At 39.8% G+C, this 14,845-nt stretch overlaps 1 protein-coding gene across 43 annotated transcripts in view; it reads left to right on the forward strand.

Annotated features, from left to right (window-relative positions):
- The window catches only part of ZBTB20 (zinc finger and BTB domain containing 20), a 477,629-nt gene that overhangs the window by 77,393 nt on the left and 385,391 nt on the right, over positions 1-14,845 (forward strand). For 4 of the 43 annotated variants that reach the window (XM_046905147.1, XM_040646251.2, XM_040646218.2 and 1 more), the window contains exon 3: positions 160-283. The exons of the other annotated variants lie outside the window; for them this stretch is intronic. The gene's annotated coding sequence lies outside the window, so the exon portion shown is untranslated. The remainder of the gene's footprint in view (positions 1-159; positions 284-14,845) is intronic. 43 annotated transcript variants of the gene reach the window in all.

A 14,845-nucleotide genomic window follows, 5' to 3' on the forward strand; every position in this document is an offset into this window, starting at 1 on the left:
AGAGGTCCGTGTTTATTTGCCAAGCAATGTGATGCATTGGGTATTGTCAGTCTGATTCCTTTAGTGTCTTGTCAATAGGCACTTCATATTTGCACATCTTTAGAACTGGAGGTACATTAGGGGGAATCAAAAGCTTGCCTCTGTGTGTGTCACCTGCAGATGCTGTATCATCGCAGGCACATAGAAGGAAAGATTGCACCCTGCACTTAACACAGAGAAACCTGAAGTAACTTGTGTTACTGTCTCACGATCTTGGAATTGCATGAATAAAGCTGAAGTGGAAGTAAGTAAAATGTCTTCTTGGAACTTCATTACCATGTATGCTTTCTGAAGTCTATGCAGACAAAAGAGATAAGAAGCTTTGCTGCCATTGACATTTTTTTTTTGCTGAAAGAATTGGTTTACCAAGTCAAGAAGAAAGTAGCTTAAAAGAAGCTGATAAATGAGCCTGTGTTAAACGTTTCCATAGAGTTTATAGTATTATACTCCCCAGCCTCTTGCCTTTGCTAGAATTGTCTATGGCTTACCTGATGGAAAATAAACCTGAGACCCATAGCATGAAGTGGGCTTCCTTTCAAGAATCTTGTCCTCTTACTATTGAGCTCTGACAGTGGATAACCTGTGGCAATGCTGTCCACAATAATTATATGCTACCAACAGCTATCTTGAAGATGTTTAAGAAGAGAGCAGTTGCTTTGCCCAGGGAAATTCAGATTAGATGCAAAATTGAATTTTTCATAAGGCCTTGTTTTTACCTAGCTACGAATGTTTCCTTAGCACAAGTGAAAACTTTACACATTTTAGCTCAAACTGTACTCTACTAAGCCTCCTACATTTATACCCATCTTCTTGGCAGTCATCCCAAAATATGTTTGGGTTGAGGCATTACACATTACATTTGGTGAAGCTTTAGCATTCCCTGTTGCTCACATCAATCCTTATTTCTGTTTGCTTTTGTAATTTACAGTTAATGAAAATTCTAAGTTTACCTTTGTTTTTGTTGGCGTCTGTACAAGAGAACTCTTTAGCCTTTTCAGCTTCCCATCCAAATGGAAAGCTGAATCCAAAATGGAAGGTAAAGTCTATCTGAGCAGTTTCATTTTAGACAGGAGCCCTTAGCATGCATGTCAGTATTGTAACATTTTTGAACAAACAGCAAGAGAGCCTTGCTCATGGCTTGACCTGTGCCTGCTCTTGTGAGCAGCTTGCTAAGTAGCAGACAGAAAACTAGACTAGTAGTTGATCATAACATAACTGAGCCAGATCCTAATGGCCATAATCAGTTCCTGCTCTCTTCCAATTCAGGGAAGATTCTGCCTGAAATTAACAGGAATTTGCCTGATTACCAATGCGGGGACATGGCTAATAAACCCATACAGATGACCTTAACGTAGTGTAGACAATATTGACAAAACTAGCAGGGAGTTATTGCAATCTTTTCTAACAAGCCTATTAGACACCATTTGTCTAATTTTGTTAGATTTTCAGTTCAGGAAGCACATTTTTTATCTACCTATAGTACCACCCATGCATTGAGCTGTGTACTTGCAATATTGAAATGGTAAACAATGGGCTTTAAACATATGAGATGTATCTAATTTCTATATGTACCCCAAATCAGATGATTTTTTAAATTATATTATACCTGTAGAGGCACTTACTAAATATATTTTGAGCCATAAGATTTCCTATAGTGGTATAGAATTATTTTAAAATATGCTTTTAAATACACTTTTTTTCACTATTTATTGGTACCTGTGTGTTCTGAAACATTACTGTTTACAAAATGATTCTTTTCCAGGTGAGAAATGCCAGTAAACTCAGGAAAAGAAATCATAAGCTGGAGTTATAATGCAGCTCTGTATATTTCTGGGAAAAAAAACTTCACAGAGGCAATCCTGACCAGGCCTTGCTATATCTGTCTGTACTGCTAGGTACAAGCCAGTTTTCTCATGTCATAAAAGCGTAGCTTTATTGGTAAGAACCCTTATATTCTAAAACTTCATTTACTGCTTTCTGGTTCTTCTTGTGCTGGGCTGTGCAGTCTGACACACTGGAGGACCAGGCATGGGAGAAAAGCACTGTTTGCACCTGTTTAAAATCTCCAGTGCTTTGTGTGGTTCCTGGGCAACAGACAGGAATCCTGAAAAGCTAGGCTGCACTTACTCAATTGTTGCTGGCAGCTGTGACTTTGAGAGTACACATAGCAGCTCATTAGCAGGTTGCTTGTGTTATGTGACATGTACTGAGCATGGGAAACTCTTAGTTGAGCTTCCTCCCTGTGCTGCTTATGAGCAAGATGGGGTTGTCTGGGGTTGCATGCTTGGCTGAGGGAAGCCTCAGAGAGCGGTAAGGTGAGTTTCTTGTTGGTAAGGGGCAAGAAGGTGAGGCAAGTAGAAGTGAATCCATGTTTTGTGATTAGAAGAGGAGCAACATCGTAGGTTCTCTGCACCACTGGATGCTAATTTCCTTTAGCAGCTATGTTTTTGTTTTGAGTGTATTTGCAGTTGCATGATGTAGGTGGTAACGTTGAGTTTAATGTATGTGGATGTGTGCATGCACACATCACATGGGAATTGCAGTGTGGAAATAGAGGGTGACTTCATGAGATAACTGTAAATTTTGTTATGAACTTTGATTTCTGGGTCTTGTTTGCTTTGAAGAACTGGAATTAAATCAGTCTTTGCAACCTTGATCTTGGCCTACTTAGGCAGCATCCTAGCAGCAGATGCAGTCACAGTGCATGTCTGATTGGCAAATTCAGACCATTTCATCTTCATACCTACTGAGTTTATGCCTCTTGGCTTAAATTAAATATTTCTGTGCTCTGCTAAAAGGAACTTAGTACACTATAAATCTATTTAAACAGACTGTAAAGCTACAGCATTGTTATGATCTGTTGAAATCCTTACCATGAGACAGGAACAGACCTGCCATTGCCATGAGGTCTGTTTACACTCTATACGAGGTTAGCCCAGGAGGACTGATCTATAGACCAGTCTCTTCCTCATATTTGTATCAGAGATATCTTTTCTGCAGCACTAGAAAATCTCCTTTAGATACGCAGTGCAAATACTGACAACAGAGGTCATTATGTAGGATGAAGAAAAACAAGAAGGAAGTCTGTCTATGAGGTAAATTAGATAGATATACTCATGAAATAAGTCCATCAGGGTGTGTGAATGCAAAGGTAAGAATATAACCATTTGTTCAGGACATCTGTAACCAGCAGATTGTCAGCAACTAGAAGGGTTTAGTCAAGGGCAACAAGTCTTCTGCTTTGCCCTGCCCACAGCTCCATTGTATGAGTAACTGCCCTGGCCATTTCCAAGGACGTGTTGAGTATGTGCAGCTGTCCATATGATCAGGAAGAAGAGGTTGTGTGGACCTGGTAGATTTACACTTGTCATGCTTCAGATGCACATACTCTAGTGCCTGTGTGTATTGCTGTTGATTTCTTTAGCTGAATAAAATAAAGCAGTAATTGTTAGGTACTAGAAAGTACCTAACATGTTATCACATGTAAATGTGATAAAGCAAGTGGGAACCAGAGTATGCCATGAACTTGGACTCTTGATTTATTTTGTGCTCAAGTCCTGGGCTTTTTTCTTCCTCATTTAGAAAATGGGAATAACTGGGGATAGTTGCTGTTTGTGTGTCATATGCAAAAGCAGTATATCGTAAACTTTCTTTTTGTTGTCTTCTTGTCTTCATCTGCTATCACTTCCTTTACAGTCTTAAACGTGGATTATACTCTTATTTCATCACAAAAGACCTCCAGAATTCAATATTGGACATTAACCTAAGATATTTGGCTATCAAATAGTGGAAAAAATGGAGATATGCCTTTAGATCTGTGTGCATTTTTACTGTCTTTTGTCATGCAGTCTGGAAACTAGACCACACTAAAGTTGTTAGCAACTTGCATATTGGCATCACTTTAGTGAGAGCATGGTTTTCATTTGAGGACATTTGAACACATATGGTATTTATTCCTTAGAAAAACACTTGTGATCTCTTTGGTTGGCCTTGCTTAGTGCTCTCTTGATACCATCTCCTCACTACAAGCTACCTCCTCCTCTGCAGGTACAGGGAACACAGAAATTTGTCAGATGCATCTAAATCCTGCTCCACTGTTCCTAAAATTCTCAGAAATTAGGTCTGTAGGATTTCTTCTGCTAGTGTAGGGCATGCCGTTAGCTGGTAATAATAACTGCTGCATAGCACACACTAACCATGGGTTGGATGCTTATGAAACACATGATAATAGGTGTTGTGTTTTATGTGCTGATTCATTTTATGCAGACCGTGTAATACCAAAACCACCCACTCACAAATAAAATGCAATAGAGAAATGACATTCAAATGTTAAAGGTATGGCTTAAACTCTCACAACCAAGGACAATAAAGTTGAGAAACTCATTCTGTTTATAAATCATGCTGTTTTCTCAGGCATTCCAGCTCATCTAGTCAAAAGGACAGACTCCCAGTCAGAGGATTATGTAAGATTCTACTTGTAGATACAGGAAGGTAGTTGGATATACTAGCATCAGGTTTTAGTAGAGATGTGTTTGACAAGTCTGTTTTTAATTTCTTACTTGGGATCCCCATGGTTTAGTTCATGTTATACATTACTCTCACTTCTTTAACAACTTCAGGGGCTGACAGCCTCCAAAATAAAATGTCCCCTATTTCAGGGGGACATACTTGCTTTGTTACAGTAGAGTAGTACATCTGCATTCATATGCCGTGCCAGATCTTTCACCATTTCCTCATGAGCAGAATTGCAGCAGGAAGAGATGCTTGTGTGGGAGCTTTGCTATGCAAGCATAGCACAGATTATTCAGAAATATCAGCAACTGTCCTTTCCTGTAGACTCTCTGGTCAGAATTCATACCTACCAAATACACCTTGATCAAGATAGTGTGACAGAAGGTAGCTCTGAGGTGGCTGCAGTGTCGGTTAGAAAACCTAAAGGGTCTAGTGACTTGGAATTGGATTGTCTGAACACATTTTTAGAGGGAGGAGAGCTTGTCTTGAGGACTGTAAGCATGAGCAGAGCTTGTCCTTTCACTCTGGAGTCTGCTGTCTTTTTTTTTTTTTTTTGGCCTTGTTTTGCATGCTGCACCTTCCACATGTCCAGACAAGGAAAGGCAAAGGCTCTTCAGACACTGGTGCTCATTCTACTCTCAGTTCAACCATCTGAGCAGGTACTGAGTGACACATTTTGTCATACTTGTGGTTTGCAAGATTAGACAGAGCATAGTAAAAGTCCACTTTAGCGCTTGTTAGCTATCTTTGACTCCTGCCTTTGAAGTGGCTTGTTGATACATGTCAAATGGAAGATGAGGAAAAGCAGAGGGGGGAAAGAAAGACGTAGAATTATTTAATAAACCTATATTGACAGATGGTATGTAATATATATAACAAAATCAAGTAGAAGCTGAATTTTCCTTCCAAAGTGCAGAGCCCTCTCTTCCCAGGCTCTCAAGTAGCTAGCCTGTTTCATGACTGAACTTCCTTGTCAGCATTCCAAAGCAAGTACAGCACTAGGTAGCATTTTTATTCTACTCTTTGTTGTGTGTCTTACAGGTTGTCTACTTTGCCTAGTTACTGAGGGACATGTCTTCAAGGGTCTATCAAGCATACCTGACTGCACTGTCCCTGCTTTAAGAGAAAGCACAGCCCAAGCACACACTGGGGCACAGAAATGTTTCTTCTGTTAAAAGAATGATAAAATTATAATATCTGGGCTATATTTACTAGCATTTGTTATGCTAATGTGGTTATCCTGTTGCTTTGCACAGAACCTTAGCAGCAAAAAGTTCTGTTAAGGAAAAAAAACAGAACAAAAATATTAAAAGCGAGATTTGCATGAGGTAATTTTATTGTCCTTATTAATCGTGGCTTCAGCTTTCTTTTCTAAATCATCTTTGTTCTTATTTTTTTCTGGTGTTAGCTCAACTAAATCGAGATTAACTCAGAGAGGGTGAGGCTAATTTTCATAATTTATACAAGTGGGCCCAGGTGGGGATAGTTAGAGCCTGAGACTGGCCAGGTGGTACAGGCAAAAAGCCTTCCAGCATTTTGAGATCTGCTATCGTAATGGAGAAGCTGGTGGCACCAAAGATTGTGAAGTTCTTGTGGTAAGGTTTTCTTTCTTTGATTTCTGCATGAGTTGTTGCGTAACGTGAGTTTGATTTGTGGGTTTTCATGTATGGGAGGAGATGTGTGAAGGAGAGTGATTATGTTAAAGAAAAAAGCTTTCTTTTAAAGAAAAAACATTGTCTAGTTACTCTAGCATTGTAGCTCTGGCTGATCCTAAAGTAGTCAGCTGTGTGCTTCTCAGTGTGGAAGGATAAACAAGGTTCACCTATGAGTTGGAGCTGTATGGAAGAGCCAGTGACTGGAGATTTCCTTGCAAAGGAGAACGCAGGATTGTGTTGTGCTTTTGCTAGGCTGTAGATCTGAAGTGAAGACTTTGACAATACTAAGAAGGTGTGCAAAGGGAAATCTTTCTTTAACAGGGAACTTGTTCATGGTTAAGGTTAAAACAAACTTGGAAACCTTTGAAGGTTTAGTTTTTGTGTAGTGGATGGCAGAATATTATACTCTTCTAACAAGCATATATCATTTCATTGCTATTTACACTGCTCCTTGATCATCCTTCTCCATTCTTGAGCTATCTTTATGTATGTAGCTGTCACAGAAGACTTCCATTTGCTCTCTTGCATCTGACAAAGACTCTAAACAGGACATATTCTGATTGTTGACTCTGTGAGTAGATTTTAGCCCAATTTACATAGGATAATGCGCCAAATCTGATCTATCCCAAGTGTCTGTTCAGTGAAAAACATGCAATTCTCTGTTCTTCCTGTTGTTCTGTTTGCCAGCAACCTGGCAAGCAGAACTCTTTTCAAGTCCTGACCTGGCCGATGGCTATTTGAGGGCATAGGAAAAGGGAAAATAAATAGCAGTTAGTGCTTTTTGGACTTGTCTGATTGTACAAGGATTGAGAGTTATATGCGGCAACTCATTATCACACTGAAGAAGCGTGTTGAACTAACCACTCCACCTTTTCTATAACTGTGGGGTAAAGGCTTCATTTCTGTCCATAGGGGGAAGTATTTTCTCAAGAAGGGCAATAAGATCGTTAAAAAATGTGGGAGTAGGTCAGCTGGTGCCTACTATGTGGACTTGTAACTGCAAGAGCCTTTCTTTCACTTTATAGCAATCTGGCAGTAGTATTGTTGTGTGAAAGCCATGCTGATGCTAAAAGCAGTGTGAACTGTATACATCTTGTACATCAGTTTCACTGTCTTAAAAAAAAAAAATTCTTTTTTTTTTTCTTTTTCCCCTTCCTTTGAAGTTTTAAAGCAGAACTTGCTGGTGACCCACTTTTGCTAACAGTTCTCTTAACTAACCCCTGTACTCGCTTATACTTTTTTTTTTCTCTTCCACCCACTGTCTGTCTAGCCTGGTTTAAAATTTTTATATATGTACTTTTAAAAAATTGATTAGTTGGAGAGCTGCCCGTTCTTCTGCGCTGTATAATAAGGATTTAAAAACTGCACGCTGAATTCTGTATAGTGTAATTAAAACTGACCCAGATTTGGACCTGAGAACACCAGGACTTAGCCAAACTTGCCATGAGCTGAGTTCTGATGGCAGATGGGAGCTAATGAGGACACACTACACTCCAGAATTTCCCAGCTGCTTGGCCCCTTTTTGTACAAACAAGGTTTGGAGTGAAGTCCCAATCCCAAGAGCATGTTCAAGCAAATGTACTGCACCCAGTGTTTTGGGAAACAAGGCAGTACTGTCAGGCTGTTTCAGAAAAATGTTAAGGCATTATTTCCAAAGGGCTTTTACTGCGTATTCCAGTGTTATGCATATGCTGTCTTCCAGCTTCCATGTTGTCATAGGCTGTGTATGACCATGTGATTCATAGTCTGCCTGAATACCCTCTCCTGAATTCTGCTAGGGAGCTTCCACCTTAATTTAACGGAGTGTTAAAATCCCAAACTACTGGGACTTCATTTGACCTGTGGTTGTCTTCATTGGGTTCAATGTCCTGGGACTGTTCAGGCAGATGTAATTGATTCACTTTGAAGCAGCTGTAGCTGGCATGTGGTCTCTCAGATTGCTAGCACCTGCTTGGGTATTTTTTTTTTGGTTGTGTTTTTTGTTTGTTTGTTGGTGAATGGAAGTAGTGCCAAAACCAGCGTTGGTCTTGGAGCTGATAAAGCATTAGAGGTCTGTATCTCACTCCCCTCCTAGTCTAGCTGCCTCATTACTGGTGCCTGCAGTAATGTTGGTGGCAGTGAGCACAAACAGCTTTATGTCTCTCCTTCCCCTTCATGCCAATGCCATGCCACTACAGATTCTCTTCTTCATAATCAGTGAGACTTAATTGTGCTCAGGTGTGCGGAGTGTTTGTGCACCCCTTAGAAAATTGGGCAGCCCATGGTTTGCTGTATTAGATGCATGTACCAAATCTATCTACTGCTTAGTTCAACAGTAACAGCTGGCACAGCAAAGTTGCAGTTCATGTCTAACAAATGACCAAATAGTCCCAAATAGTCTCTTCAATATTTCTGTTCTCTTTCTCTGGTGTGGTGTCCCTAGACATTGGTTAAAATGTTGCTTCTACAGTCAAAGTTTTAATAGGGTAAGATTTCAAAAGGGACTGTGAATCACTTGGTTGCCTTCCTGTATTGTGTGATTTATTGTAATCAAAGTTCAAATTAAACACAATGGTGCACTTGGTCAAATACAGTAACACACAGCGGTGTGGTTTTCAATATCATATTACAAGATGGCATATTGAAACATTAATTTTTCTAATATATCCCTCCACTGACTTCCCCTCACTTTGTGCATAAAGTTTATGTGCCTTTTGTCTTGTCTCTCTGCAGTCCTGCTGGAGAGATAAGGGCTGTATTAAGGTTCTTAATTCCATCTGTTTTTGTCTTCTCCATTTTCCCCACAGCTCATTTCTTGCTCTTTGCTCTCACAAGTTTAGTTTGTGTTTCAAGGCTGCAGTTCTCCACTTTGTCTTGAAAGATGCCACTCTGTTGTGGGGTTCTGACAGTGGAAAAGAGTGTATTTCTTAGTACAAGTGTAATCACGAACTCCTATTTTTTTATTTGAAGCAGCTTTGAAAGCTGCGATTGCATGCAATTAAAAGTCTAAAGCTGATCTTCTTCTCTCCTTTTAACCTGCATCTCTTATTTATATCAGATACAAGGAGATGATGCAGTCTGCCTGTGGATATCTGTGATAGAAGCAAAGTCTTTCCTGCTCTGGAATAGTCCATAGTTAGAGTCAGTCTGCAGGTCTCTTTGTTTTGGTGAGCTGAGGCATTTGAAGGGTCTAGTAGTGACTTCGTGAGGGTCTGATAAACGTTTCCCTTTCAGCAGAAGGGAAATGGCAGTTGCAATGTATAAAACATTTTTTTCCCACTTTTTCAATGAGTGTAGCACAGAGCAGATGTTCCTTTTTGTTTTTAAAGCACAGAAGACAAGTACTTCAGATGTAGTGAAATTTACTTTTAAGTTGTTTTTTGTGATTAGGTACAGGTAGCACGGGGTAGTTTATCACCATGTCTGTGAAAGTAGTGCTGCTGAACATCTTTGAACGTTGTCATGTAAAGGTACAAAGGAAGATGAATACTAGAATTCCAGTTGACCCAGAATCACTTTTACAAATACAGTAAGGTGATGTCTCAGCTTGATTTCTCTGATATCCTGGGGTGATCTGTAGCATTTTGTTTGTTTGAGGGCTTGCTTTGTTTCCACCCATGTTTGTGCTTTGCTACTCCATTCCGATTACTCACTTAAAAATGCCTACCAATAAAAACATCCATTCACAATGGTAGCGCTTGTAGCTCACTGTAGTCTGGAAGTGACACAATTGCAGATCCTATCTAACCAACAAAGCTTGAGTCACCAATCTAAGAGGAGAAGCTAGCCGTTTCTTACTTTAAGCCTTAGTAAGGACTGTGGCCCTCAAGTTTTGGGGATGTTGCTGTAAAGCACTTTTTCTATAAGCAGCTACACTTGTGAATAAAATGATGGAGAATAAATATGAAGTATTTATTTCAGAAGTTTTGAGTGCCCAGCATTCTTGTTAAGATTAGTAGGAGTATGGCAGGGAAGCTGTTCTTGAGACCACAGTGAATACAGCACCCATGGACTTGTAAGTAAAGAGCAATAGCAAGTCAGGAGGTCTTGTTTGTATGCAAAAAATATATTTTATTGGTAACAAAAGCAAACAAATACAAAAAAAACCACAAAGGTTGAATATGCAAGCAGCTGTCTTAGGATTTCTTGGTCCCTTTAGTAGCTAGCAGAACAGGAAAGCTTCTTCCAGTCTTACGATTGTCTTGAAAATAAATATAATTTTAGGTCAGTAGTTATTGATAGCTGATATCTTATTCCCAGAACACTTTATTTCACGTATTAATACTTACTTTACTGTTGTAGGCACTAAATAATTGTGAATTCTACACTAAGTACAAATAGTACAAGAAAATAAACAATATTTATGTTCATATGAAATCTATGTGGCAAAGATGAAAAGTGTATAATATTTTTTCTTTCCCCAGCCTACTAACATCCCAGACATGTGAGTTACAAACTAAGTTGTGTTTACAGCACTGAACCATCTTTAGTTTCAAGTTTTTAGAGACTGTACATCCTTTACTTGGATACAGTTAGCTGATCAACTGTATGTGAAGGATGCTCACTTTTTGTGCTTGTCATGTAGAACACTTTCAATACTAAGATATGTTAGTGACTAGCACAGTTGGATGACAGAAAGGACAACAAAGAAAGTTAATAAATTGATAATGAAGTGGGATTATAGAGGATTGAGCGTGGATATCAGAACTATTCCAGACTTACTTCTTAATCACTACTGCTCTGCTTTGATTCTGTCTATTGGCTTTCTAATGGCACCACCCTGAAATGTATTGTTGAGTTTTTGGAAAAAGACCACTCGACTTGTCACTTATTGGCAAGCATGTCTGCATCCTTGACAGAGGCCAGTGGGTTAAATGGATGACAGAGACAAGATTCTTCTGTTAGCCATGTGGTTGGTCCCTCTGGAAGACACTTAAAATAAGTTGACAAAAATATTTTGAAGCTTGCAGTACCCTGTCTGATCTATGTACAAAGATTTTATTTTCTGGGCTTGTCATTCCATCAGCAAACTCCTACGAAATCAAGCCATCAGTGATGGATTTTAACACTGGATTGAAGATAGAAACTAACATATCATGATTCTGACTAACAAAACCAATTTCGAGTACAGAAGAGGAAGTACTAGGGAACAGAGAATCAGCTCTTAATCTCACCGACTGTTTATGAGAAATCCCAGCCTGTATCTCTCAGTAATCTCAACCAAATAGGTCCTTGCCAGAAGAGTAGACTGCAGTGTGCACCGCACACAGCTCCTGGGCACTTTCCAGAGGTTCAGACAGTTCTCCCAATACGCTGTGCTTGACGACTGGACAGAAGGCTGTGCTGAGCTATATCTTATTGTTCTGGTGTTCTCCATCCATTTGCAATGCACATAAGCAGGAATTCGGCTGTGTCCCAGGAAACTTGTTTAACCTAACGAGAGCAAATGGCGATGGGTGTTCCTTACTTGGGACGGCAGTGCCAACATTTCTGCTTAACTGAGACACATTTGGCAGGTTCTGGTGCTTCAAGTGGTTTTTAAACAGGTGTGTAATGGGTGCTGAATTCTGAAGCCTGCTTTTTTAATATGGAAGTTGCCAAATAAAGATCAACAGAAATAAAGATATCTATTGCAGGATAAATATTTTTCTTCGTATATTTATGTAGCGTAATCTTTACCTTAACTTGAGTCACAGGTGAATGGAGAAGTGTTTCTTCTCATAATTGAGAAAGTCCATTAAAGAGAACAACAGGATGTCTAACCAGGTGTCCTAATTAAAATTACCCTGTAATTTGAGCAAAACATTCATTTATATGTAGCTAAGGTTGACCTAAAACCTATCTAAATCAGGAAGATGATTATACGCGTTTTTTTTTTCCCCACTGAAAATGAAACTCAGCATTCTGACACTACACAGCATGATTCTGTCACTGTGTTCAAGAGTAAGGGCCTTCTCTTCAGTGTTTTTAAAAGAATGTTTTATGAAAACTTAAAAATGGGTTTCTTTCTTACCCCCTCACTTCGATAGCATTCATCTGTGGTTGCATTTCTCCAGTGTTTTGAAAGCAGACCCAGTGTTGCTCTGGCGTGCTGCAAGCCAATCTGAAGCCTTTGGTCGTGGTTAGTGTGCTGGTGAACTAATAAGCAACCGAGATAGCAGCTGCTTAGCAGGACTGATTGGCTCGGGCTCGACTTCGCTATCTGCGACTACGCAGTTTGTGACTGGCTTGGTTTGCAAGCTGAGTAATTTTGTTATCTCGGTGAGTGTGGGCCTGCATACATAATCTACGCTGTATACACAACTGGATAGATTTTAGTTATGTGTGTAAAAATGACCTATTCATGCTCTAGCTATCATGTTTTAAAATACTGATGAGGCAAATTGTATTTAATATAATTTATCAAATCAAAGTGAATGCTTGAAAGGATTTGCTAGCTTCAGAAATATTGTTTGTATTTAGAAGGGAATTCTCAGCATCTTTAACTTGACAGAATTGTACAAGCTGCAACTTGTTGCTACCCAGGCACAAGCTGGTGGAATTCTTTGTGCTGTACTTCTGTTTCTCCCCGTTTTCTAGACAGGCTGGGAAGGGGGAGGATTTTCAAAAACATTTGGCACGGGTCTGAATGTGCTGCTGATAGATTCAACTAGAACTATTTCCCCATAATTCTAGTGGAAAGAGAATCACACCATTGCTCCTTTTTGATAATCCCACCCATGAGGTCTAATGCAAACTGCAAGGAGACAGCTATGGCTGTTGAGCTGATGACTATCAGGTGCCCACACTGACTCTTTTAATTTTCTGAGTTACTGTGACTTCCAGTTACAGTGAATCATCTATGGTTGTTAACTGGCTAGTGAAGCTGTTCATTAGTGACTCCTTCTGATGAAATTGTAGATGATGGTGCTGGGTGATTATTTACTGCCATAGGATCTCTCTCGTGTAGACATTAAGTGTTCCAAATTGTTATTCTTAGAGCAAGCAAACTGAAGGAAGAGATTTGGACTGCAGTGTTTTCTGCGTTCATCTGAAACCCAGATTTACATCCTGCAACGTCCTGCACAACTGCTAGGGCAGAGTGACTTTGGAAATGGTGGTGGTTAGAAAGCTTAGATCCCACTCTGGCCAGAATTAATGCGTGTACTCTGGGGAAAAAAAATAGCAAAAGGGATGCTTAATATCATAACTGCAGAGACATAAAAGAAAAGTCCTGCTCTTTATTTCCAATTGTATTTTCTGAAGTCCTTGAAGGATTTTCAGGAGCTTCTGAATGTCCTGCTAACAGTGGTTCTTAATCGTGCGCTTTATCATTTGCCTTCGGCAAGAAAGCTCCATTCTTTCCTTTTGAATGTGGGACCTTGCCTTATTGCCTCAGGGAAGCATTACTGTAATGCATGTCACTTGAGGCTAATTCAATCTGCCACTTGGAAATTGCCCCTGGTGCAGATTGTAGCAGTGGACCATTATCTCAAGCTATTTTTCATCAAAGCAGACTGCATCTGTTCTGCATGATCTGTATAGCCCGTCAGTTTATTTTAGGTTAGCAAGTGAGGTGATGGCTTTTCTTTAAACCTGTAAAACCATGATGGCTTTGGTTTCCAGCGATGTGATAGGAACCTTTCTTTTTACCAAAGCAGTCCAAGACATCTCAAGATATAGGTCCGTGGAAGCTTAAATTGACTGACGTTGAAGCCTCTCTGTTGCTGTCCCTTTGCGTGTACATTTTTGCAGCCTCCTTAGCTCTAAGCCCAGAATTTTGTGACTGGAAGTCTATTTGTCTGGAGAAAAAAAAAAAAAAAAAACACATGAGAAAGGAAATTTAATTCAGGTGAAGGTTCCCTGGACCAGAAAATTATCTGATTCTGGCTCAAGGATAGGGTCAGGCACGTGTGTCAGAGGAAAGAGGAGAGAGAAGGGTAGGATAGTTGCAGCAATTTAAATGAACTTAGATTGCAGTTGGTGCGATACTGGAAATAGTAACCCAGTGGTGTCAGCAGCATCAGCTGTAAATACGGTATGTGACAGCTAAATGAACTTTGGCTTTGAAATTTACTTTCTTCACTGTTTGCTAAAACCTGCGTTTTGGTATGCATGACAAACTCTGAAGATGACACCTCAACCTTTCTATCCTTGAAAAAGGGAACATATAAAGGCTTGATTAATTTAATTTCTTTTATGAGGTTTGGTTGCTATACACCATTAGAAGCTGAACAGACAGGAGGGGGGAAAAAAGAGAAGAAAACATTTTTGTAAGCAGTAGGGAATTCTCCCTTTGAAAAACAGCTACAACTTCATTAACATTTCAACCAGCTTTAAATTAAAATTTGTGTCTGCAAGTAATCTATAATGTATTTTGAGTGCCAGTGAGGTACATCAGGGAAGCACTAGCACAAGCTTCCTCTAGGTACAGCTTGCAATATGGATCTCCTGCCAGCGTTCCTGTGCTGCGTGAGGCCTGTGTGAGAAGGCCTGCCATCCCAACCCTGGGCCTGCCCAGCCAGGGTGGCTGGGGTGAGCAGAACCAAGCAGATGATTGCTGAATGTGTAATGCCACACCTGCTTGGTAAACGAGCTAGCTTGGATGAGCACTTGTTCCCATGAATACTCTTGTTCAATAGGTCTGCTTACACTGGAAAAGGCTGCTTCTGCTTTTTCTA

Source organism: Gallus gallus, chromosome 1, assembly GCF_016699485.2.
Source record: "Gallus gallus isolate bGalGal1 chromosome 1, bGalGal1.mat.broiler.GRCg7b, whole genome shotgun sequence".
Taxonomy (NCBI): Eukaryota; Metazoa; Chordata; class Aves; order Galliformes; family Phasianidae; genus Gallus; species Gallus gallus.